The sequence below is a fragment of the Adiantum capillus-veneris genome, chromosome 3 (genome assembly GCF_014529385.1).
Source record: "Adiantum capillus-veneris isolate H3 chromosome 3, ASM1452938v2, whole genome shotgun sequence".
Taxonomy (NCBI): Eukaryota; Viridiplantae; Streptophyta; class Polypodiopsida; order Polypodiales; family Pteridaceae; genus Adiantum; species Adiantum capillus-veneris.
Genome location: NC_140933.1, coordinates 37,191,133 through 37,216,856, shown reverse-complemented (window position 1 = coordinate 37,216,856; position 25,724 = coordinate 37,191,133). Strand labels below are relative to the sequence as shown.

General features: G+C 43.3%; 1 protein-coding gene and 1 pseudogene across 1 annotated transcript in view; one reads left to right on the top strand and one right to left on the bottom strand.

Moving 5' to 3' along the window:
* LOC147460761 (Zincin-like metalloproteases family protein) overlaps nt 1-25,724 on the top strand; it is a 66,576-nt gene that overhangs the window by 12,912 nt on the left and 27,940 nt on the right. The window lies entirely within an intron of this gene.
* LOC147460762 (uncharacterized) lies at nt 7,809-8,740 on the bottom strand (annotated as a pseudogene).

Sequence of the window (25,724 nt, the reverse complement as noted above, 5' to 3'; positions counted from 1 at the left end):
ATGCGCAAGACTGCGTTTAGGACGACATTTGGTCTCTGTGAGTTCTTAGTGATGCCATTTGGTCCTACAAATGCTCCTGCTACTTTCAATAGGATGGACCGGATTTTTCGTCCGCATCAAAAGTTTGTTGGCACATTCTTTGATGACATGATAGTCTATTCGAAGAATGAAGAGGAGCATAGGCGTCACTTGATCATTGTGTTGGAAGAGCTCCGCAGTCACATGTTACTTGTCAATCCTAAGAAAAGTGAATTCTTCTTGGAAGAGATCCACTCTCTAGGCCACATAGTGTCAAAGGATGGTGTTCGAATGGATCCCGAAAAGCTTGTAGCTATTAAGACATGGCCAGACTTAAAGACTGTGCACGATGTCCGAAGCTTCTTGGGATTGTGCTCATACTATAGAAGGTTTATCAGGAATTTTGCAGAGACAGCTTCACCTCTTCACGCTTTGCAAAAGAAAGAGGTCAATTTCGGATGGACCCAAAAAGAGATTTCAACTTTCAGTCTCTTAAAGAAAAAGTTGACTTCAGATCCCGTGATTGTTTTACTAGGTCTTAGGAAATCATTTGTTGTCCAGTGTGACGCTTGTGGCAATAGCATCAGAGCAATGCTAATGCAAGATGGTTAGGTAGTAGCTTACGAGAGCAGAATCTTGCAAGGGCTAGAAAAGACTATGCAAATTTATGAGAAAGAGCATTGGCCGTCATTCATGTGCTGAAAGCACTACCTGTTAGGTGCTGATTTTGTTGTCCTTACAGGTCATTAGACCCTGCGATACTTCTTGACACAATCAAAGTTATCCGAAAAGCATATGTGATGGGCAAACATTCTTTCTATGTTCCACTTTCAGATTATGCATGTGGAAGGCAAGAAGAATGTTGTGGCTGATGCATTATCAAGGAAGCCACAAATTTCAGCTGTGTCAATTTCTTATCGTCATGAGCTCGATGACATGAAGGAATAGTATGCTATCGATGAAGATTTTGCAAGGATCTTTGAACAGTTGCAAGATGGGCAATGTCATGAGCACTACGTGCTCAGAGACGGTTTTATGATGACGCATGGCAGACTTTGTGTTTTTTGGGTCATCAGTCGACTTTTGACAAGGCAAAAAAAACAGAAGAAGCGTGTTCGATTTGAAGGAGTACCCAGTTCTTCTTCTTCTTCTCCTTCTGGCAGTTCTTCTAGCCCCTCAGATTCGAGCGAAGAAGACAGAAAAGGTAAAGAGCGAAGCAAGAAGCAACGCTTCCGAAAGGGCAAGAGAAAGGCAAAGAAGGCTAAATCTCGCCTAGAGACTGACAGTTCTACTAAGGACTCGTCTACAGACAGCTCAGATTCCGATGACGGAACCTTTTATGCGAACAAGAAGAATTTTTACAAAGCTAACCAGTATGACTTTCTTGAAGATAAAAGCAAGAAAGTCCGAGAGTTTAAGGAAGGTGGCCACTCGATCAAGTTTGATACTTTTTCAGGATACTCAGATGCTTTGAAGGCTTTGTTTTATACAACAGTTTGACATCGCTTTCACGGGAGGACGCTATTCAAAGCACTCCAAGATTCGGAGAGCTACCTCTTACCTTAAGGGGAATGCTCGTACTTGGTGGTCCACGTTTCTTTTAAACAAGACTGCGCCAATTAAATGGTTGAAATTTAAAAAGCTTTTTATTTCTTCTTGGTTGACGCAAGAATACGAACGGGATATACGAGCTGCTTGGAACCATCTTCGGATGACCAAGAAGGATACAATCAATGCTTATTGTGAAAGATTCTGGAGCTCTTTTCTACCCGCCTCTTCATTCAAGAAGATCTCGTTCAGAGAACAGATTGAGCGGTTCACCTTGGGTCTACCTACAGAGGTCCGAGATCACTGCTTGGAACAGAAGTCAGCTTTTATTCAGGAGTTGATGAGTCATGCAAAGCGGGGCTTTGCCATTCTCTCTGGCAGTCTGACGTTCTACTCAGGATCCCTTGGTACCACAAGAACTACGTCGTGGTTGACTACCGGGCCGAGAAAGCGACTTTGATAAATGAAGGGCTTAGAGATTGTACGTGATGAACTTCAGTTTCTTTACTCATTCTTTTGGGAGAGAATTGAACGATTGTAAAGGTTGAATATGTTTTGACCTGCTCAAAAGAACGCCAAGATTTTTCTCCACACTCATGCCGATTGCTTTTCAGAGGGCCTGAAGATCAAACCATTGATCTGATACCTGGAAGTACCGAACTGGCCACCTTACCGTGTGAGCCGAGCACAGAATGAAGAGATTATGAACCCAGTGAAAGACCTCTTGGAAAAGGGTCTTGTCCAGCGTAGTATTTCACTGTATTGCTCTCCACTGTTGTTGGATTTGAAGAAAGACGGATCTTGGAGAATGTGCATCGATTATAGAGCTCTCAACAAAATCACCATCAAGAACATATTTCCGATTCCTAGGATCGATGATATACTCGACAAGTTACAGGGGATCCTCGTGCTCTAGCAAGATTTACTTGAAGAGTGGATATCATCAAATCATGATAGCACCGGGAGACGTCTACAAGACCGCTTTTCAGACAACTTTTGGGTTATTTGCGTTTTTGGTGATGCCTTTTGGCTTCACCAATGCTCCTGCAACATTTAACCGGATGATGGAAGGATTTTTCGAGAGTACATGCTATTTGTTGGCACTTTCTTTGACGACATCATGGTTTTCTCCAAGAATGAGGCAGAACACAGAGATCATCTGCTTCAGGTCTTTCAGGCATAACGAGATCACAAGTTAGTGATTAATGCAAAGAAAAGTGAATTTTTCCTCTCCTAGATACACTTTTTGGGACACATTGTCTCAGCAGCAGGAGTGCAAATGGATCTGGCTAAGATAGAGACTATCTGAGATTGGCCCGATTTGAAGAATGTCCATGAAGTTGGAAGCTTCTTGGGACGGTGTTCGTACTACAAACAATTCATACGAAAGTTTGCAGAGGTTGCTTCCCCTTTGCATATCTTGACACAAAAAGGAGTCCCTTTCTCGTGGGGATCCACAGAGGTGACTGCCTTTCAGACCTTGAAAGAGAAATTGACTACAGGACCTGTTTTGACTTTGCCGGACCTGCATAAGTCATTTGAAGTATATTGTGATGCTTGTGGTCGTAGTCTGGGTGCGGTCTTGATGCAAGAAGGCCATGTCATAGCTTATGAGAGCCGATTGTTCTCTAGGTCGGAGATGACAGCACAGATATATGAGCAAGAGATTTTGGCGGTTATCCATGCTCTTACTCAGTGGCGCATTACCTACTCGGAGCGGATTTTACTGACTTTACAGACCATCAGAGTTTACGCTACTTCTTGTCACAGAAGCAGCTTTCGGAAAAGCAGATGCGGTGGACGAACATCTTGTCACAGTTTCACTTCCAGATTGTCCATGTGCATGGACAAAAGAATGTGGTGGCAGATGCTTTGTCTCGGAAGCCGTTGGTTCTGGCTATTTCCGCGATACATCATAGGAGCTTCGAGGATATGGTCGATCAGTATGCCACAGATACAGATTTTGCAGATATTTCCGGATACGGGATGGATACTCCCTTCGGGAAGGCTACTTGATGAGAAAGACTATGTTGTGCGTTACACAACCGTTGCGGGAAAAGGTTATGACTGAATGCCACTGTTCACCTTTTACGGGTCACCGCAGCATTGCTACCACCATGAAGGGGTAGAGAGATACTTCTTTTGGCCGAGAAGACTCAAAAAGGATGTGGAAGAGTTTGTGCGCAGTATGTGGAAGGTCAAGTTTGACAGGCATAAGGCACAGGAATTGTTACAGCCTTTACCTATACCCACCCGCCCCTGGGAAAATATTGAAATGGATTTCATTTTTGATCTCCCGAGAACACAGAATGATCACGATGATTTTCCGATTACATGGCACGTTTGAGACGATTTTCTCCGACAGAGACCCCAGATTTATGAGTTTGTTTTGGAAGGCAATTTGGGAGAACATTGGCATGCAGTTGCAGTTCTCGTCATCAATCCACTTGCAGACTGACGGGCAATTTGAGATTGCCAATTCAGTGATTTTAGATTTATTGAAGTCTTGTATCTCGGATCAGAAGACTCAATGGGAAAAGAACTTACCTTTGGTGGAATTTGCCTACAATAACACGATACACTCTTCGACGGGGAAGACGCCATTTGAGATTGTTGAAAGTGCTGCGAAGGTTCCATCCTTCCTGAGCACGAAAGATTAGATATTTGAAGCGGATGAATATTCACGAGATTTGGATACGGCTTTTGCCAAGGTTTGCGAGACTTTGTAAGAGTCTCAAGAACGACAGAAAAAGGCAGCGGATCGCCATCGTTGCGACTTGAAATTGAAGGAGGATGATTGGGTGCTCTTACCTTTTGAGAAGGCACGCCTAAGAAAGAAAAAGGGAAAGGAGAGGCTTTTTTCAAAGCTTAGTACCTTTCCAGATTACTGAAAAGATAAATAATGTCTCCTTCCAATTGAAACTGCCAGATACTTGGAGGATTCACAATGCATTGCATGTGAGTCTCTTGAAACCTGTTGAGGGTGATGTGCCTGATGATGGGGAGCTTGATGAGCAACCCGCAGTGGAAGAAAACGAGGAGACCCTTGTTCCTGAACAGATTTTGGCACATACGGATACGAAGAAAGGTAAAGTCCGAAGGCGGTTCTTGGTTAAGTTCAAGAACTTTCCTGCATTTGATGCGAAGTGGATGGAGGAGGAGAACCTAGCAGATGCTCCTCGGATTGTGAAACTTTACCTCAATGTTTTGGTTTAGCATAGTCTACTCCAAACGGAACCCAGAATTCAGCTTGGCCGGAGATCTGGTGCAGTGGGATGCACAAGAGGGGAGTCACTCGGCTCCCTTGTCACCAGATGCCTCGATTTTGATACTAAAGTCACTGATGTCTCTTTGAGCTTCAGGGATATTGATAGCTGACAGTATTCTACTGGATGACTTTATGAAATGGAATTCTTGATACTCATACTGATTTGTTCTTGACTTCTTGTGAGTGCATGAACTGATAGCCGAAATGACTGCAGCATTTTGTTCTGATTCATCTCGAATAGACATGGTTGCAATAGGGGTTAGTCAATCGGACATCGATGAGGTCCCGATTGGACCTAGATGTGATTGCTAGCTACATCGCCGATAAATCATGGTCTAAGATCCGAATGAATGTTGAATGTCATGTGATGTCTGGTGATGTCCTGAGATGTGATTGTCGATTTTGTACATGTGCTAGATGTGTGTTCCTAGTACGTAGGTACTAACAGTCAGTGTCTGCTAAGACGGTTTATGGCTTTTGTCGATTTTGCAGGCGTAATCGCAGTCGATTACAATGCTTTCAAGAGGGGGGTATGCCACAAAGTGATGACGTGGCGGACAACAGAAACCCTAAAATTCCGAAAACCCTAATTTCCGAAAATTGCGGAGGTGAATTTTTTTTTTTTGAATATTTTTGAGCGACGCAAATCTCAGCTTTTGGCCAGAAAAGCATAATTGCCTTTTATTGCTCTCATTGAGAGAGAGAGAGAGAGAGAGAGAGAGAGAGAGAGAGAGAGAATTTGCTTTTGCTTTTAGAAACTCTCTGTGAGAGAGGGAAAAGAGCTTTTGCTTTTAGGGCTTTTGATTTTGAAGCTTTTGGGGCTTTGCTTTTGAGCATCCCTTGTAACCTTTAAATAAGTGGTGAGGGCTTCACTTCTGAGGGCATCTGGACGTAGAGTCTGAGAGTGAATCCCGACCCACTCTCTTGTACTTTGAACTGATTAATATAAAAAGAAATACCGAAAGGGGCGCCAGTCTTTGGGGCCAATATCTCTAGGCACGGAACTCCGCCTGACCAGTGCAAATCTATTGTGATCTGTGAATTGTTTTGAAGTGGTTATTTGGTGCTGTCGCGGTTGATTCTTGACTTGGAGTGTCCAAGTCTGTTACAATTACAGCCATTGTCGATTCCGGATAAGCCATGGGAAAGCATTGCTATGGATTTTATCTTTGATCTTCCAAGAACGCCGACAAGGAATGATGGTATATGGACCATTATTTGCAGGTTCAGCAAGCAGACCCATTTTATTCTTGTCAGGAAGAAGAAAAAATTTGACCAGATGGTACGGTTGTTTATGTACAATGTGTTTAAGTACCATGGTATGCCACAATCTATTGTTAGTGATGGTGATCCTCGCATGACGAGTTTGTTTTTGAGAGGATTATTTGAGAACATGGACACTACACTCAAGTCCTCCTCTTCGTTTCATCCACAAACTGATGGATAGTCAGAAGAGGCTAATTCTACGGTTTTGGATCTGTTGAAATGTTATGTGTGAGATAATAAGAGCAAGTGGGAACAGTATTTGCCTATGCTCGAGTATGTGTACAACAATACGGTGCATTCGTTCACAAGCAAGGCACCTTTTGAGATTCTTGAAGGTGGCAAAAATGTTCCTCCCATTTTGCATACAAAGGACAAGATCTTTGAGGCAGATTGATATATTGAGAACATGGATGAAATGTATAGAAAGATTAAGCTTGCCTTGGAGAAGACTCGGGCAAAGCAGAAAAGGGCTGCTGATCGTCGCCGTCGTGAATTGTTGTTTTCACTTGGTGATTGGGTACTTTTACAGTTTGAAAAGGCAAGATTAAAGAAGATGAAGGGCAAGGAAAGGTTGTTTTCAAAGCTCAACATGCGTTACTATGGGCCTTTTCAAGTGCTTGATAAGATCAGCGATGTTGCTTATAGGCTGACATTGCCTGACACTTGGAAGATTCATAATGCGTTTCACGTGAGTCTTCTAAGACCCTTTGTGGGTGATGTGCCAGAAGATGATCAGCCAGAAGTCGATGAACTTGATGAGATCTTGGTATCTGAGCAGATTTTGGCACATAAAGAAAGAGAAGTTAAGGGACAAGTTGCAAGATGCTATTTGGTGAAGTTCAAGAACTATTCACCTATGGATGCAGAGTCACCAAATGTATTGCAGCTTTACCTTGAGCTTAGTCTTTGGGTTACAACCTACGTATGCCTAACCCCTTAGGCCCCTCGGTCCATCTTTTGGGTTTAGTCTTGACACTAAATCTTGTTACAATCAAATTCTTATTCTTTCTTTTCACATTTAATCAAGCAAACTATGTCCATGACCATCCCCACAAGACAGTGCATTAGATAGCATGCAGTCCACAAATCACACACTTAGTTCACATTGAACATTGTTTAAATGATTCAATCTAGCCATCTCATCCAATCTAGAAGTCTTTATGCACCTAGATCACTGTGCAGTCATTTCATCCTTTCGGAACTCTTGATGCACAACAATATCCAGTCATTCACGCGGATAAAAATTGTAATGCACTGAAATCTCATTTAGTTCTCATTCACTTAGCCATCACATCCAGATCTCGCTGATCTCTAACAAATGTCTAGATCCACTAAGTTCAAATCATTCATCAGACAAAATGCTGCAATCATTTCATCTTTCTCTACATGTCTCTAACAATACACACATGAAAGGCAATAGTCATCCAATATGTCTTTCTTAGTCATTCTTAGATGATGCCAAGCCGTGATGATATCTTCTCCATATTCTTTCGTTATCGAGGCATAAGTAAAACTTTTTTGAAATTTATCCACCTCTTAATTGCTTCTCTGCGCAACAACGGAGTAGATCACCATGTTTGTGTATGCCACCCTTTCACCTTGGAGTGTTCTGAGAAACGACCTCCCTAGAAGGCGACATGATACCTTGAATCAAAGCCCTTAGATTTTACTAAACGAAACAATTGGCTATTCTATTTGCTTTTGCAAACTATTTGTTCTCATGCTTTGTAATTGATTCTTTCTTCTGCGTCTTTGCAAGATATTCCTTTTGAAGCTCTGTATAATTGAGCTCACCTGTTGCATAAATAAACTTTTAATGTTAAGAAGAGATTAAAAGAATTCGTTACAAACACACAAAGAGCATATCCAAAACATACTCTCATTGATCAAGCGCACAATCAAGTGAGAGGATTCATACGGCACTCCGAGAATCTCCTCTTTATCTAATTTGGAAATTGCCTTTGTACCCTTTGGAGAGTTTAAAGCAGACAATCCAAGATGTACACTATCTTCAACGTGTAAGATAGCTCTACAAAAAAAAGGTATGCAGACGATTAGTGTGAACAATAAGTAACTAATTGAATTTCTAATCTACCTTACCTCCATGTGCTTCATCGATTTCAGCCCGATTCAAAACCAAGTCTCTTCGAAGGTTCTTCAAAGAGACTTGGCCCGCAACCAATTGCCCATTATCGATCACTTCTAACAAGCAACTCGTGTATAGCTTTTGATGACCTCGATCAATCACAAAGTGCTCATAAAGAGATCAAATAGACCTGAAGTTTCGATGCATGCATCCACCAGTGACAAGATCCCCTCCAAGAAGTTGAGGTGTATAAAAATCTGTGTTGATTTCATCTGCGGGCCGTGGGCTCATTGTTCAATGTGATATTTACATTTTCCATCTAAGCTTGTGTGGACTTGGTTAATGCAATCCAATATAAAACCTACAACATATTTAAAAGAAGACAAAAAATATAGCTTAGACATACAAAAGTAAGCGCAACCTATATTAAAAATTTAAAGAGAGAAAAAATAAGTAAATACAAAGGCATAAATATTTGCAACCTGTTTGAGAGATATAGGGTGCTTTAGGCAGCCCCTCACTCCTTGAGAAATATCCAACTCACAAAGATCCATTGAGCACACAAATCCATGTGGCCTCAACGGTGGTTAAAATACTTATCACTTCTTCTAATTGAGGATAGAATCGTAAATGTGTAGCCATGTACTGACCAATTTGCGTCACAAAATGCTTGACTCGCTTATGCAATGAGGCCTCAAAATTACTTACATTGTCAATGTTGACAATTTTTGATAATGAAGATAAGAGGCCATCTTTATTGATTTATTGGAGAACTTCAATCCCATTGTAACATGAAATTGCCCTAGGTAATCTAAATTCGTATGATAAACATGATGTGTTCCGATCATTCAATTTCATAATCAAAAGGCATATAGTCTTGAGAGGCGTCGAGTGCGCAAGGAAGCAAGACTCTCTTGCGCACTCGGCGTCCCTCATGACTATCTATCTTTTGAATATGAAATTGAATGATCAGAATGCATCATGTTTACTGTTCGAGTTTAAATTACCTAGGGCAATTCCATGTTACAATGGGATTGAAGCTCTCCAATACATCAATAAGGATGGCCTCTTGCCTTCATTATAAAAAAATGTCAACCTTGACAATGTAAGTAATTTTGAGACCTCGTTGCATAGGCGAGTCAAGCATTATGTGACGCAAATTGGTCAGTACATGGTTGCACATTTACGATTGTATCTTCAATTAGAGGAAGTGATAGGTATTTAAACCACCGTTGAGGCCACATGGATTTGTGTGCTCAATGGACCTTTGTGAGTTGGGTATTTCTTAAGGAGTGAAGGGGTTGCCTAAAGCACCCTATATCTTTCAAACAGGTTTTAAATATTTATGCCTTTGGTATATACTTTATATTTTCTTTCTTTAAATATTTAATATAGGTTGCTCTTATTTTTGTATTTGTAAGCAATATTTTTTTGTCTTCTTTTAAATATGTTGTAGGTTTTATATTGGACTGCAACTAAGTCCACACAAGCTTGGATGGAAAATGTAAATATCACATCGAACATGAGCCCACGGCCCGCAGATGTAATGAACACGGATGTTTATACACCTCAACTTCCTAGAGGGGGTGTTGTAACTGATGGACGAATGCATCGGAACTTCAGCTCTATTGCATCTCTTTATGAGCATCTTGTGATTGATCGAGGTCATCAAAAGCTACTTACGAGTCGCTTGCTAGGAGCGATCGATAATGGGCAATTGGTTGCAGGCCAAGTTTCTGTGGAGGACTCCGAAGAGACTTGGTTATCTAACCAAAGAAATCCGTTGATTTTCTCTTCTTCCAAGAGTACTCTTAACCCTTTCATTAATTGGTTCATCTTCTTTCCAAGAACTTTGTTAAACTCTTTCTGTGAGTACAATTTCCGCTTGCTTGCAATCAACTTTGTGTTCTACTTCTTTACCGTCTTGAGAGGAGAATCCACGACCTCTTGCCATCTAGAGTGAATCTCATCAAGCAGGTAATCCTTCAGGTGATCACATATTTCGTGTCTTCGGAGTACTTGATCCATTTTCACACACGTGCCAATTTGCAGTTGATCTTTGCAATCAGCTCTGTCGAGATTTCCTGCCGGAAATTTGCCAAGATCTCCGTTGGTTTCTTATGTTCTTAGCTTTTCTTCATCTCCCCGGCGACCAACAGTCGGAGGGGTGTCGTCTCTGTCAGATTCTCCACGAGAACCCATGTGTGTTGCTAAAGGGATCAGATTCTTTGTAGAAGAAGAATTGTTCTGAGCTTTGATACCAGCGTTAAAGGCTTGGACACTCCAAGCAAGAAATCCAGAGCAACACACGAACAAATTATGCAAATAATTGAACTTTAAGAGAGAGAAGAGGAGAGTCGACACGGCACGGCAAAGTTTCGAGCCAAGACGTACTGGCTCTAAAGATTGGTGCCTCTTTTGGTGTTTCTTTATTATTACTCTTCGCAAAGTACAACACCTGAGAGTCCGACTCTTTTCGAGAGTGTCACAAAGTGATAACGTGGCATGACCTAAAGGACGGACTTCGGACAGAGAGGGATCAAATCCTTAGTGAAAGATGTATAGAAGTTTTACTAACGTTCAGGTCTTGTCGAGTGGCTTAATTTTAGAACTTCAGTTTCTATGAACTTATGGGGCCTTGTCTGATGGAGTTGAGCGGACACAAAGGGATAAAAGAATCGTGTAGAGGGTTGATGATGTGGTAGCTCTACGAACGTTCGTGAACCACACTGATGACGTGGCAATTGTACGCATTTCCGCGTTTTACGTTGCTGACATGGCAGACCGTATGGATTTCCACAAATCGTGCTGGCAGTCCCTAACACTAACTTTTGGGCCTTGATGCTTTTAGACTTGAAGCTTTTTCATATATATTGCTTTTGGAAGGCCCATAGCCTATAAATTAATTGCTAGGGCCTTAGTCTCAGGCAGATTAGCTTGGGAGCTCTCTTGAGACGAGGACCCTTAGTAATTGTACTTTGGAAGCATTAATAATAAACAAATACCGAAAGGGGCACTAGGCTTTGGGGCTAGTCTCTTTGAGCGCGGAACTTAGTCGTGCTATGTCATCTCTCTCTTAGTTTTGTTCAGTTCTTTCAGTTTTCTCACGTGTGATGTGGTAGATTCTTGACTTGGAGTGTCCAAGTCTGTTACAATGCTATCAAAGCTCAGTCGATTCTTCTTCTACAAAGGATCTGATCCCTTTACTCGCAACACACATGGAATCAATTGATGAATCTCGCCAGGAGGAAATTGTGACACCTGACCACTCCGGTTGGAGAGAAAATAACAAAGATTGTTACGGACATTGACCATTCCCAAAAGATTTTGAAGAGTAAGGATCCTTGGAAGATTTTGAAGAGTATAGGCCATCTCCACCTACTAAGGATGAACAAATGGAGATGCAACGTCAATGACAGGTTGATGCTTGTGCTCAACAGATGCTTCAGTATTCCAAGGATCCTCAGTATGTGAAATTTCAAGCACCCGCTTGACGAGATGCACTTTAGACGGTGCACCGCCATTAGTTTACCTCTGAAGTCAGCCTTGAAGAAGGCGACTACACCAAGGACTCCTGCTCAAAATGTGTACTCAGAGGATGAATTTGATGAAGTAGAGTGGCGAGTCAACAGGCTCATGAAGACCAAGAAGTGCCAAGGAAACTAAGTCGAGTAGTAGACTCCAGGCTACTTGGGTCGGAGATCGACTTTTGAGAATGCCAAGAAGGCAAAGAAACGTGTGAGGTTCGAGGATGTCTCGAGTTTATCATCATCCTCTTTTGATAGCTCGGAAAGTTCTACCTCTGAGTCCAAAAGAAAGACCTAGAGATACAGCAAAGGCAAGAAGAAGGCGAAGAAGAGCCGATCCCATAGTGTAACAAACTTGGATGCTCTAAGTAAGGATTCTACCGCGACACAACAGAGATTCAATTCAAAACAGTTCACAGTCCGCAATTGATTCGACACGGCACGGCGGAGTTCCGTGCCTAGAGATATTGGCCCCATAGACTGCGCCCCTGTCACGTGACACATCCAACCCTATGTGTCCGTGGACAAGCTACATCATGATCAGGATTCAGGTAGTCCAGTCAGTCTAGATTAGAAGTGATCTGGCACTTTTGTGAGTCTATTCGTAGACCGTGCATGCCCAGTCACTTAGTGTAGATGCATATCCTCTGGTTGCACACAACATGATCATAAGTATTCCCATCAGAATCCATCAGAATCCTTCAGGGGAATTTTCTAGCGCATTTAGCCTATGTTACCTATTTTTGACATTTTTCACTTATTATTTTTAAGTGACTTGTTGGAAAGTAGGTAGGGCAATTTTGCTAAGTTTGTATATAAGCAAACTAGAGCTAGCATTATTTGGCAGAAGAGGCAACAGGAGCCAAGCTCAGCAGGCAACTTCTCAACAAGACCACTTGGTGGATTCCCTCCAAGCAAGAAGCAGAACCTCCCCTAGCGTTTTTGAAGACCCCTTGCCTGGTGTTTTGTGCATCAGCAGTCATCGCCATACCTCCCAGCCACGAGCGTTTTGCACCATCATCCATCACCAGACGAAGCAAACAAGCTAGCGTTTTTGACATCAGCAGCCCTAGCGTTTTTGAAGATCTCCGCATTTGCAGATTTCAGCCTTCGCCGGTTTTCAGCAATAGAAGAGTAGCAGATTCAGCCCGCGTCAAAGACCCACCGAAAACAGCCCCCAAATCAGTGTTTTTGGACTAGTCGCAGATTTCAGCCCATAGCGTTTTTGGACAGCAGTAGAAAGATTGCAGATTTCAGCCCTTAGGTCGGTCTCGTCCTCACCGTCGTCATCGCCGACATAGCCTAGACTTGCATCAGTCTCATGCATACCGTTTGTACCAGTTTGTGCAATCAATAGTAGACCACTCTCGCCGACTAGAGTGGGGCCTTTGGAGGAGGGTTTTACAACGTCTGGTGTCGTATCTTTCTTTTCTCTCTATCTCTCAGTCTCATACACTTGCACGCACAGTGTCCATTCACTTGTTTGTGATCATAGCATTCTCTCACTAAGAACGGAAGGCTCTCCCTTCCATAAGAACAAAAGGAACCTTGAGCACAGTTCGGAGCACTCATCTTGAGCAAAGCGCAAACATTCATTCCACGGCACCTAACATTGGTATCAGAGCTTTGACAATGTTATGTATCACTCAAGGAAAGAGCTACAAGAATCGCGAGAAATTTTTTTTTGCTTGTTGTGGTCGCACGAATCTAATTTCACTTGGGCATGTCGATTCCTAATCGTGTTTTTGAAGAGTGACAGGAATCCCAGGAAAGAAGGGCTTGTCCAGCCTCCCCTTGTGCCTCTTTTCACTCATTGAGAGCGGACTGTGCACTTAGCGGCCGGCCAATCGACGTTCGGTGGGAAAAAGCAACCTTGGTGTGAGCGCAAGGCCGCTAAGGGGTGCGCCCGCAGAAAGGAGTAGAACTCGGGTGAAGAGAAGATCCTTTTCAAACACGGTTTGCAAGTGAAAGAAAACCTCAAGAACCTCAAGAACTCAAGACCCGCAAGAACCCAAGTTCCTCGTGAACTTAAGAACCCAAGACTACAAGAACCCACAAGAACCCACGACTTCAGAATGGTCATCGCTCGAAGCGGAATGGATACTTCGCTTGGAGGTGATGAGCATGAGAGGGGCGAAGAAGAATTTTCCCCACGAGGAGGTTTTTCTGACCCTTCCCCATCTACATCAAGGATTGCACTAACTCCTATGGAGGCTTTAGACCATATGTTTCTGGAAAGGAAGTTAGAACACGAAGAAAGAAGGGCAGCCATAGATCGTGACTACGAAGAAAGATGGGCAGCCATAGATCGTGAATACGATGCAAGAATGGAAACCATAGACCGTCAGTACGATTTGGAAGAAAAAGAAAGTCAAGCCAAATTTGATCGTGAGAACAAAGCAAGACAAACAGAATTTGATCGCGCGAACAAAGCCATCAACGAACAGAGCGACCTACAAAACAAAGAGTTCTGGCGACTCTTTTTCTCAAGTTCAAGCATAGATGCAAGAGATTTGGGGAAAGGAGACTGTCTCAGTCTCTTCTTCTCCCAAGCATGACACACAGGATTTGCATGATTGTGAGAAGCATGATGATTTGAATGATGATGATAAGCATGATGATTTGAATGATATTGATAAGCATGATGATTTGGATGCCAATGACAAGCATGATGATTTGCACGATCAAGATGTGACTTCTTACGAGCATGATGATTTGCATGATCAAGATGCGATTTCTCACAAGCATGATGGTTTGCATGATCAAGATGTGATTTTTCACAAGCATGATGAGTTGCATGAAGAAGATGTCATTGTTCACAAGAAGGATGATGTATTAGTTGATACTTTCTCTAGCGAAGCTAACCTCATTGCAGATTCGATTAGTCATGAAGGTTCGATCTTGGCTTTCGAGTCGAGGTCCAAAGAACCCCCACAGGACGATTCGATCATTCAAGAAGAACCGATCTTGGCTCTCGAGCCTAGGTCCAAAGAACCCTCACAGGAAGTATTATGTGTTCGCATGATTGATATGCACGCATTGTACGAGTGTTTCATTCGTGATCATTTCCTGTATTTTAGTCAGCGTCTTTATGCGATCCCTTTTCCTAGGCATGACATATTGTACGTTGAGCACGTTTCACTCATGAATGAGCACAAATGTATGCGGATTTTTCATGAAAAGCTGAAGAGTATGCATTCAAGGAAGTCACATTCCGTGTCTCTTCCTTGGCATGACACAATTGTAGAAAGAGCACATGAAATTATGAGCAACAAGCATGGGCATTTCCGTTGTGAATTGCCACAGTGATTGCTCTAGATCAAAAGAGAAAGATTCGATCTCATTCTTTGCATATGTTTGGTCAACGGTTTGTCACTCCGTCTCTATGTTCATCTACATTGCATACACAGTCTTTAGAGCAGACAATATTTTTTCCATTCACTTTACATGGAATAGGTATGTTCATGGTTTTGTGTTGGAAATGGTTTCAGGAATTTTCAGCCATGGAGATTCTTGAAGAAGAAAGAAGCATGACTCTAGACGAAGTTGAAGCATTGAAGGAGCCACAAAAGACTTGTCGCTTTCGGCGCGGCCCAAAGAAGCAAGCGTTGTAGACCTTTATGACGTTCAAGTACCGCACGACCCACATATCAGAGTGGGCCGGCGAAGAGTCCCTTCCAGGATTCCGGATGTTATTGGCGATCTCCCTTGACGCCATACAGTTCGGTACTAGTACCTCACTTTGAAAAGGAGGGGATGTCACTTGACACATCCAACCCTATGTGTCCGTGGACAAGCTATAGCATGATCAAGGTTCAGTTAATCTAGTCAGTCTAGATTAGAAGTGATATGACACTTTTGTGAGTCTATTCGTAGACCGTGCATGCCCAGTCACTTAGTGTGATGCATATCCTCTTGTTGCACACAACATGATCATAAGCATTCCCATCAGAATCCATTAGAATCCTTCAGGGAAATTTTCGAGTGCATTTAGCCTATTTTACCTATTTTGACATTTTTCACTTATTATTTTTAAGTGACTTTTGTTGGAAAGTAGGTAGGGCAATTTTGTTAAGTTTGTATATAAGCAAACCAGAGCTAGCACTATTTGGCAGAAGAGGCAACATGAGCCAAGCTCAGTATGCAACTTCTGTCACGTGACACATCCCAACCCTATGTGTCCGTGGACAAGCTACACCACAGCAGGGTTCAGTGAGTCCAGTCAAGTCTAGATTAGCAGTGATCTAGCACTTTTGTGAGTCTATTCGTAGACCGTGCATGCCCAGTCACTGAGTGTAGATACATATCCTCTGGTTGCACACAGCATGATCATCAGTATTCCCTTCAGAATCCATCAGATTTAGTCAGGGAAATTTTCCAGTGCATTTAGCCTATTTTCCTATTTTTGGTTATTTTCACTTATTATTTTTAAGTGACTTTTCAACAAAAGTAGGTAGGGCAATTTTGCCGAGTTAATATATAAGCCAACCCAAGTTAGCACTAAATGGCAGAAGAGGCAGCAGGAGCACATGCTCAACAGGCACCTTCTCAGCAGAACCCACCAAGAACCTTGGCGTTTTCCATTGTCGTCATCGCCAACACCCCTCAGCACTCACCCTAGCCCTAGCATTTTGGGTTTCCCCCCAGATCTCTGGCGTTTCCATGGCGTTCCCATCCCTTGCATGATCGCCATCATCATCAGCATCCTAGTGTTTGCAGATTCCTCCCATCACCAGAAGCATCAGTTTGCTAGCGTTTTCCAATCTCAACCCATCAGCGTTTTTGGAGTTCATCAAGCCTAGCGTTTTTGCTAAGGACACAAGTCAGCCAACGTTTTTGATTTTCAGCCTTAGCGACAACAGAATAACAGCGTTTTTCAGCAGTCTCTATAGCAGCAGATTCATCCCTAGGTGGATGTAGAAGATCCCCCATTTCCACCCTCGAAAACGCAGCCAAAACAGTCAATTTCAGCCACCCAAAACAACCCAAAGATTTGCAGATTTTCAGCAGATAGAAGACCACAGATTTCAGCCCTAAAGTCGTCGTCATCATCACCGTCGTCGTCATCGGCATAGTCCCAGATTGCATTAGTCCATTGCATCGTCATTGTACCACTTTGTGCAATCAATAGTAGACCACTCTCGCCGACAAGAGTGGGGCCTTCGGAGGAGGGTTTTACAACGTCTCTGATGTTGTATCTCTCTTCTCTCTCTATCTCTTAGTCTCATACACTTGCACGCACAGTGTTCATTCACTTTGTTTGTGATCATAGCACTCTCTCATTAAGAACGGAAGGCTCTGCCTTCCATAAGAACAAAAGGAACCTTGAGCACAGTTCGGAGCACTCATCTTGAGCAAAGCGCAAACATTCATTCCGCTGCACCTAACAACTTCTCAACAAGATCACTTGGTGGATTCCCTCCAAGCAAGAAGCAGAACCTCTCCTAGCGTTTTTGAAGACCCCTTGCCTGGCGTTTTGTGCATCAGCAGTCATCGCCATACCTCCCGGCCACTAGCGTTTTGCACCATCATCCATCGCCAGATGAAGCAGACAAGCTAGCGTTTTTGACATTAGTAGCCCTAGCGTTTTTGAAGATCTCCGCATTTGCAGATTTCAGCCTTCGTCGGTTTTCAGCAATAGAAGAGTAGCATATTCAGCCCATAAAGAAGTAGCAGATTCAGTCCGCGTTAAAGACCCACCGAAAACAGCCCCCAAATCAGCGTTTTTGGACTAGTCGCAGATTTCAGCCCATAGCGTTTTTAGACCGCAGTAGAAAGATTGCAGATTTCAGCCCTTAGGTCGGTCTCGTCCTCACCGTCGTCATCGCCGACATAGCCTAGACTTGCATCAGTCTCATGCATACTGTTTGTACCGGTTTGTGCAATCAATAGTAGACCACTCTCACCGACGAGAGTGGGGCCTTTGGAGGAGGGTTTTACGTCGTCTTTGGTGTTGTATCTCTCTTCTCTCTCTATCTCTCAGTCTCTGTCACAAACGGGAGCGCATAACAATATAAAATATACTCAGATAAATAGAATTTATCTCTTATTATTGAAGCCAAAGGATATAGAGAAAAATAGATAGAGAGAGAGAGAGAGAGAGAGAGAGAGAGAGAGAGAGAGAGAGAGAGAGAGAGAGTGAGAAGATCGACACAGTACTGGGGACCAGAAGATGGGCTGGTCCCCTCCCTTAAAGAGAATTCTTTATTAGGGAGAATCTTTTTACAAGCACAAGAACCGGAGAAAACCCCTCCGTTCTAAATCTCTGACTCGATGGTCGTTCCTTCCCGTAAGGGAAATCCGAGAGACAAGCTCTCAATCCTTTTTCCGTCTGTACTCGGAGTTGAGACTCCGCAGACAATTTCCGAATTCCGTTTCTGGAATTCCCAAGCGTAGGCCGAAGCCTTCTCGCTTCTTCTTCGCGATGAAGTACCTGCAAACACACACGCAAACACACGACAACAATTCGTATGGCGAATCCACAATAGGTACCTGTCGCTGTTGCGCGAGAAAAGCGACTTCCGTGCTTCGTAGTCTCGCGATCTCTCGCGTCTTCTGGCGGCAGAGTCTTCTCTTGCTGGCGTTGGCAACCTTCTTTCGGTGAGGGCATGTGGTGCTTTTATAGCTCCTTCACCACGGCACGAATAGCTGCTCGCGGAGAGATCGCGGCCATTTTTTTTTTTTTTTCTCCTGTTCTACTCGAAATAGGGAGAGAGAATTCGCTGGCTGGTTTTGTTGCTTTATTTTCTAAGTGGCTGTCCACTTATTAAGTGGACGACCGGCATATTTTTAAAATTGGTCTGAACCTGTCCAAAAACTCATTAAAACCTTATAAGTTAAAATCAATGCTTTCACAGCACTTCCCAGGCGTCCCTGGATGCAACCACATGCACGAATGCAATGCAAACATAGATTCCTCGCGGGAAAGCGTTTGCTCTTCCCGGAAAACTCGTTCAAATTTTCCGCTTTTTAAGAAAAGCTTCTCAGAACCCATCTTTATTCTTGTGCTTGCGTCTTTACGCGTATTCCTCTTTCCAGTTCGGATTTCCTCTCGACTATGGATATCCCCTTTCCGATGCACCCGTCACCCACCTTGTGACGCATCAGGAATACCCATCACCTAGTCCTTTCCTACCGAACTTACGGTACAATCCCCTTCACGATGCTCTATGTCACCCATCCTATGACGCATCAGAGATGTCCGTTCCCGGATGGTCGGATACTTCTTCTCGATGCTCCTTGTCACCCATCCGATGTGACGCATTAGAAGTACCCGTTCTTGGTGACCTTACAGATATTCTCGTTCACAGTGCTATCGTCATTACTTTGAATGACGCACTAGGAATACTCTGTACTCGAATGTCTCCAGTGAGAAAAACCCTCACTTAAAATTCCAATAATTCATTTAGAATTATTCTTCCTTGATGTTCCAAGCGAGAAAACCCTCTCACTTATAAATCCAATAATTCATTTACAATTATTTTTCTGTCAGATAAAGCCAATTTAGCAACAGTCTCATACACTTGCACGCACAGTGTCCATTCACTTTAAGGAGAAGGGAGACGACCAACCTTCGGTGTTGAAGGAGCTCGAGGACATGAAGGATCAGATGAAAGCTCTACGGGAAGGAGATGAATAGAAATCGAAAACAACATCTTCATGGGCGGAACGTCTTGTTAAGACACAAGAAAAGGTTGATGAAGCAGAGAAATGGATTGAGGATGCGAAGAAAGGAAAGGCCCAGATGCCTGAGACCACACCTACCTCGACCATTATTAATATGACCATTGAGGAAGATCAGAAAAGGAAGAGTCGGGCTCTGCATGTGCGGGTCAGAGGAGTCAAAGACAAAGAGAATGTAGATGAATAAGTGAGGGAACTGCTACAACGCATGGGCATCACAGAGCGTACTCACACAAGTGCATGGAGAGTAGGCAAGAAAGGAATCGACGAGAAGGGAAACGTAAAGGATAGGGCACTTATTCTCCGCTTCCCGAATATAGAAATAAGGAAAGAATTTCTAAAGAAGAGGCCAACTCTTAAGATATTTTCCTGGGAGATGACCTTACATTGGCACAAGTGGCACACATGCAAGAGTTGATGCCAGAGATCAGGGCAGCAAGAGAAAAGGGAAAAATCACCTTTTATAGAGGAGGGAAAGTAGTGGTTCTGGAAAAGCGCTCATCATGACGGGGCGAGACCTATGGGGCGATGCTCCGGATTTGAAGACAGTTTTAGGGACAGAGACATAGTTTTCTACTCAGAGACACCAGATACCGGGACAGCTTATGCCACATGTGAAGGGGTATTTATGGGAAACAACTAGTCGACCAGACAAGAGATCTCTGCGAGGTAGCCGGGGTTCAGGAGGAGTAGCAGTCTTATTTAAAGAGGAGCTGAAACCACTATTACAGATTATCAGGAAAGATGAATAAGCAAGGTATATGTGGGTGAGAATGAGAGCCGAGACAGGTAGATTTCTATATATCGCTATATGCTACTTCCCTCCAAGTACATCAGTCTACTCCTCACCTAAAGGACAGTCCCCTTTCTCCATATTGAATAATGACATATGGGAGTTCTCTAGAGATGGAGACATCGTTCTCTTAGGAGACTTTAATGCCAGAACGGCCAACTCTCAAACAGTATTCTATGATACTTCTGAGGAAATGCTCAGAGAAGTGGATTTATCAAAGGAGGGGCTTACTAGAAACTCACAGGATAAAGAACACATTGAATATGGGAGACATCTCATGGAAATGGCAACTACACATGGTTTGGCCATACTTAATGGTCTAGAGAATTTCCCTTTATCTGGGGGATTCACATGCTTCCCGCACAGGCATGGGGCCAGTACAGTGGATTATGTCATGACTTCACCAAGCTTTATTTCTAGTATCCAGGACTTTAAGGTGGGACCCAGACCGGTTGGGATTGCAGTGGATCATGCTCTCTTGACCTTATCAATCTCCTTCCAATACAATGCCTCTCAAGTACAAACGAAGAAGACACACACAAGATATACTTTCACGCAAGAGATTGATTCAATCTATGTGGAAAAGATCTATAATAGGATGTGGGCAGCCGAGCCAGTATATACTGTAGAGGAGATTACTTCTCAGCTAACAGAGATACTACATGGAGGAGCACAAGAGGCATACCCACATTGTCATAAAATCTAATATCTAACCAACCCAAATGATTTTCTCATATTAAATTGATCACTTAATGTGGGAGACTAAATGGGAACAAGTGTTAAGATATAGATATGTTCTTATAGATCTATCTCAACACGGGGCCAATAGTAAAGGGGCCGAAATGGGAGATGGTCTATCAAGAGCAAGGCTAACCAATGGAGCATAAGACCTTAGGGTTAGCTTCATTGAAAACCTCCAATAATGTGTGTAAAAGTCCTTTGACCTTAGGTAAGCTAGGGCTGAGCTTGAGGTGGTGTAACAAACTGCTGACGTGTCGACCTACTGAAGAACGGAGCTATCGGTCGAGGGGCCTAAACCCTAAGAAGAACAAGCAACAGAAGAAGTGTCACAGAGTGATGACGTGGTTGCTCGAGAGCAGAAACCCTAACTGCTGAAACCCTAATTCTAGAAACCCTAACCCTAAAACCTGCAAACCCTAATTTCTGCCAGAAACCCTAACTGCTGAAACCCTAATTCTGGAAACCCTAACCCTAAAACCTGCAAACCCTAATTTCTGCTGCCAGAAACCCTAAAACTGCAGAAACCCTAACCCTAACCCTAAGGACAGATTTCTGCGTTTTGCGACGTGGCAGGCTGTACGGATTTCCATGATTTACGTTGGCAGCTTTTTGGCTTTTCTTTTGAACCAGAAGCTTTTGAGTTTTAAAGGCTTTTTACTATAACTGCTTTTCAGGCCAAGGGCCTTTAAATATGAGGCTAGGGCTCATTCTCTGGCATGCTTCAGTACGAAGGTGCAGAGTCTGGAGTACCGGCTTGTACTGTGTTGATGCAATATAAAGAAATACCGAAAGGGGTGCCAAGGTTTGGGGCCAATACTCTCTGGGGTGGAATTCCGCCACTCTGTGTCGCGTGTCGTCTCTCTCTCTCTCTCCATTTCAGTTCAGTTGTTATTTGAAGTGCTTAAAGTTGTTCAGTCTGTTCTTTTCTATTGGCACGTGGTGCCCGCCTTGTGACAGTGGTATCGGAGCATCAGGCGTGTGCTTTTGTGAAAGCATACCGGTCCCACAAAAGAGCAGACAAGCTTTATTCAAGGATATCTTCGCCCTCGAACTTGGACTTATTAGCCACTCCCACCCTTACTTGATCGCGCATCGGGCGCGCTCCCGTCTTCACCGCAGTGTCTTACAGGGCATAAGCCAATTAAGATCACTTGCAAGAGAATGATCCAGATTTGTTTCAAGTCACTGTTTTTCTCAGAAGTAGTGTCATGCAGATGTTGATGTCTACAGAAACCAAGCAGCATACTCCAAGTACTTGGCAAGCTTTCAAGAAAAAAAAAAAAACTTGCCCGAAGTTATATGGTTTCTAACATCCTCCTTCGGAGTGCAACTTCTGGCAGAGTGGGGTATCCTGAAATGCTTGCCATAGAAACCCTAGCAGATTATAACTTGGAATTTCTCGATATCTCCCAGTAGATGTCTCTTCACAAGCAAGAGATCCAGTGTGATTGCTATCTTGGGACTACCATCGCCGCCAAAGTTATGGTGTTTAACACCACACCGCAGTGGGGTAGGAGATCGGCACCTACATTTACATATGGCCAGGATACAGTAGAGTACACAGATGCATACACATACCTTGGGGTGGTATTTGCAGGACGGAAGTTTACTCTTAAGAAAGCAGCAGATGCTAGATTATCCAGAGCCTCTGCGGCCTTGGGAGGGTTGGAGAGGATGTGTTCACAAGTGCAGTTTCAAGAACCACGAACAAAACTATGGCTCTTTGATACTGTGGTGGCTTCGGCTATGCTTTATGGGGTCCAGATTTGGGGACCATTTGTGGATCAGGATAATTGGAAGTCAATGGAGAGACCTTTGGTATCTATGATTTCCCGAATGATTAGAGCCAAGGCCTCCGTACCACACGTGATTACCCGAGCGGAACTAGCTGTCCCTCCGATAGAAATTGAAGCTCTTACCAGATCAGTGTCCTTTATACATGGTTTATGGGATACAAATAATTGCCGATATACTAGATTGACCCTCGAATCCTCTCGACAATTAGCAATGAAAGGGGATACATCATGCTGGTATGCGCAACTGTCCTCGTGGTTTCAGAGACACGGGTTCAGTATGGAAAGATTACCCCCCTTCGAATACTCTCTTGAGGCTCCATCACTGGCAATCACACGAACGGAGATTAATAAAATCATCCGCCAGGATCTTATACAATTAGACACTAAGAGGACATGGGTAGACCCTACACAAGAATTGGGCACGAAGATGGCCGAATACAAAGAAAACTTCCTACAGCTATTTGAAGATGGTTTTGTGATTCGCCCGAGCTACATGGATACCCACCTCTCTCATGGTTTGAGATGTGCTATTGGTCAGATTCGTACATCCTCACACCAATTGGAAATTGAATTTGGCAGATTTAGGGGAATCCCGCCTGAGAGCATAATTTGCAAGTTATGCGGAATGGAGCCGGAGGCAGAACTACACTACATATGCCATTGCACCGTATACTATGAGATACGTGGGCGTTTCCATTGCCTATTCAAAGAAGGTTTTGGACCTCTAGATAGAGTCATGCAATACCAAGATCAAAGGTGCTTAGGCCTGTACCTACTGGAACTACATCGGCACAGGGATAATCTAATGAGAAGACAAAGAGCACTACAGCCTCAGAGGCAGATCACAGATTTCTTCGGATCGAGAGAAGCAGGAATGGAAGGAGAAGCAAGAGGCCAGCAACGAGCACAAAGGAGTACCCACATTCATACCAAAGGCACCCTCATTGACAGGGCGATTGAGCTTAGGAAATCGAGACGACCACGACCGAGATGCAGAAGCACACTTCACCGGAGGTGACTACAACAAAGGATTAGAAGCATTCTAGCCAGACACCCAGAATGCTCCTAAGAAGTCTATCTATTACTTTGTATTTAGTTTTTTGCATTTATTTTTACACTTTCACACTTTTCAGACATTGTAACAGATTCACCACTTTTGTATCAGTTTGGTCTCATAGGTCACTCTGGCCTTTTTGAAGACGTTAATATAACATTTCATTTCATTTCATTTCTCTCTCTCTCTCTCTCTCTCTCTCTCTCTCTGTGAGATAGGGTTCAGATTTGGGATCCGCAGTGGACCACCATGGCAGATCTGGTAGCATTGATGAATGGAGATGTATGGAGAGGCCTCTAGTCTCTGTGATCTCTCGGTTGATTCGGGCTAAGGCCTCAATGCCACATGAGATTATTTGAGCCGAGCTAGCTGCTCCCCCTCTCGTAGTCGAGGCCCTTCGATTGTATCAGTTTGGTCACATAGTTCCTTTTGGCCTTTTGAAGATGTTTATTATAACATTTCATTTCATTTCTCTCTCTCTCAGACGTTAATATAACATTTCATTTCATTTCATTTCATCATCTCTCTCTCTCTCTCTCTCTCTCTCTCTCTCTCTCTCTCTCCCTCTCTCCCGATAGCTTTCATCCGGGTTGCCTTGGCACCAGCCCCGCCCATGTACCACATCTTACATCCCCCATTAGTACAGGATGGAGCTAGATAGCTTGATGCATTCTCATGATTGTACTACCTTGAGCATATAGACATGCATATACCCCTAGAGATAGAGCTCCATCCCTCCTCAGATACTCCACTACCTACATTCAGTTCAGTTTTGTATCAATTTTGTTTCATTTGTCTTTCCGATAGACGGATGACATACACACCATGTACATTTGATTTGTCTCATAGTCCGATTTCGGCCTGACATAGACGTTAAAAATCTTTCTTTCTTTCTTTTCTTTCTCTCTCTCACGAAGATGGCTTTGTATAGAGAGCATCTTCTCACCTCACAAGAGATGGGTTTGTGATTCGACCCAGCTACATGGATACACATACGTCTCATGGTTTGCGGTGTGCCATTGGTCAGATACGCACATCCTCACATCAGCTGGAGATTGAGACTGGTAGATTCAGACGGATACCAGCAGACAGCAGGATATGCCTCTTATGCCAACTAGAGGCAGAGACAGAGCTACATTATATATGTCATTGCACAGTGTACTATGAGATTCAGGGCCGTTTCCACTGCTTGTTCAGAGAGGGTTTCGGTCCTCTCTCTAGGGTTATGATTTATGAGGATTAGAGATGTCTTAGGCTATATCTACTTGAGTTACAGATATAGAGACACTTTACTGGGGAGAGCTAAATAGAGACAGTCCAGAGACGGATTACAGATTTCTTTTCACTAGATATGGGACAGCCAGAGGAGCAGCCATCATTGCAGAGCTCAGCGCACACTCATTCGACCACCACCGACACTCTCATCGACCGAGCATTGGAGCTACAGAGATCTAGACGGTCATGATTGAGGAGAGGGGCTGCACAACATCAACGGAGACTACAGCAGAAGATTCGAGCCATACTCTCTCGACATCCAAAGTGCAGATGAGGATGGATTCTAGTAGTAGTAGTATTTTTGTATTTTTGTTCTAGTCTTTTTGTACCCAGACATGGTATCAGATTCACAATTTTGTAACAATTTGGTCTCATAGGTCATTTTTGGCCTTTTGAAGACGTTAATATAACCTTTTATTTCATCTCTCTCTCTCTCTCTCTCTCTCTCTCTCTCTCGTATTAGATTCACTATTTTGTAACTGATTGGTCTCATAGGTCATTTTGGCCTTTTGAAGACGTTAATATAACATTTCATTTCATTTCATTTCTCTCCCCTTCTCGGGTGTGTTTGTGTGTGCTAATAAGAAGAGGAAAATAGTATAATCTTTCTATCACCCAAGTGTGGTAGATTGGTTATGCCATTTCCCTCTTGAATAACATGTCTTGAGT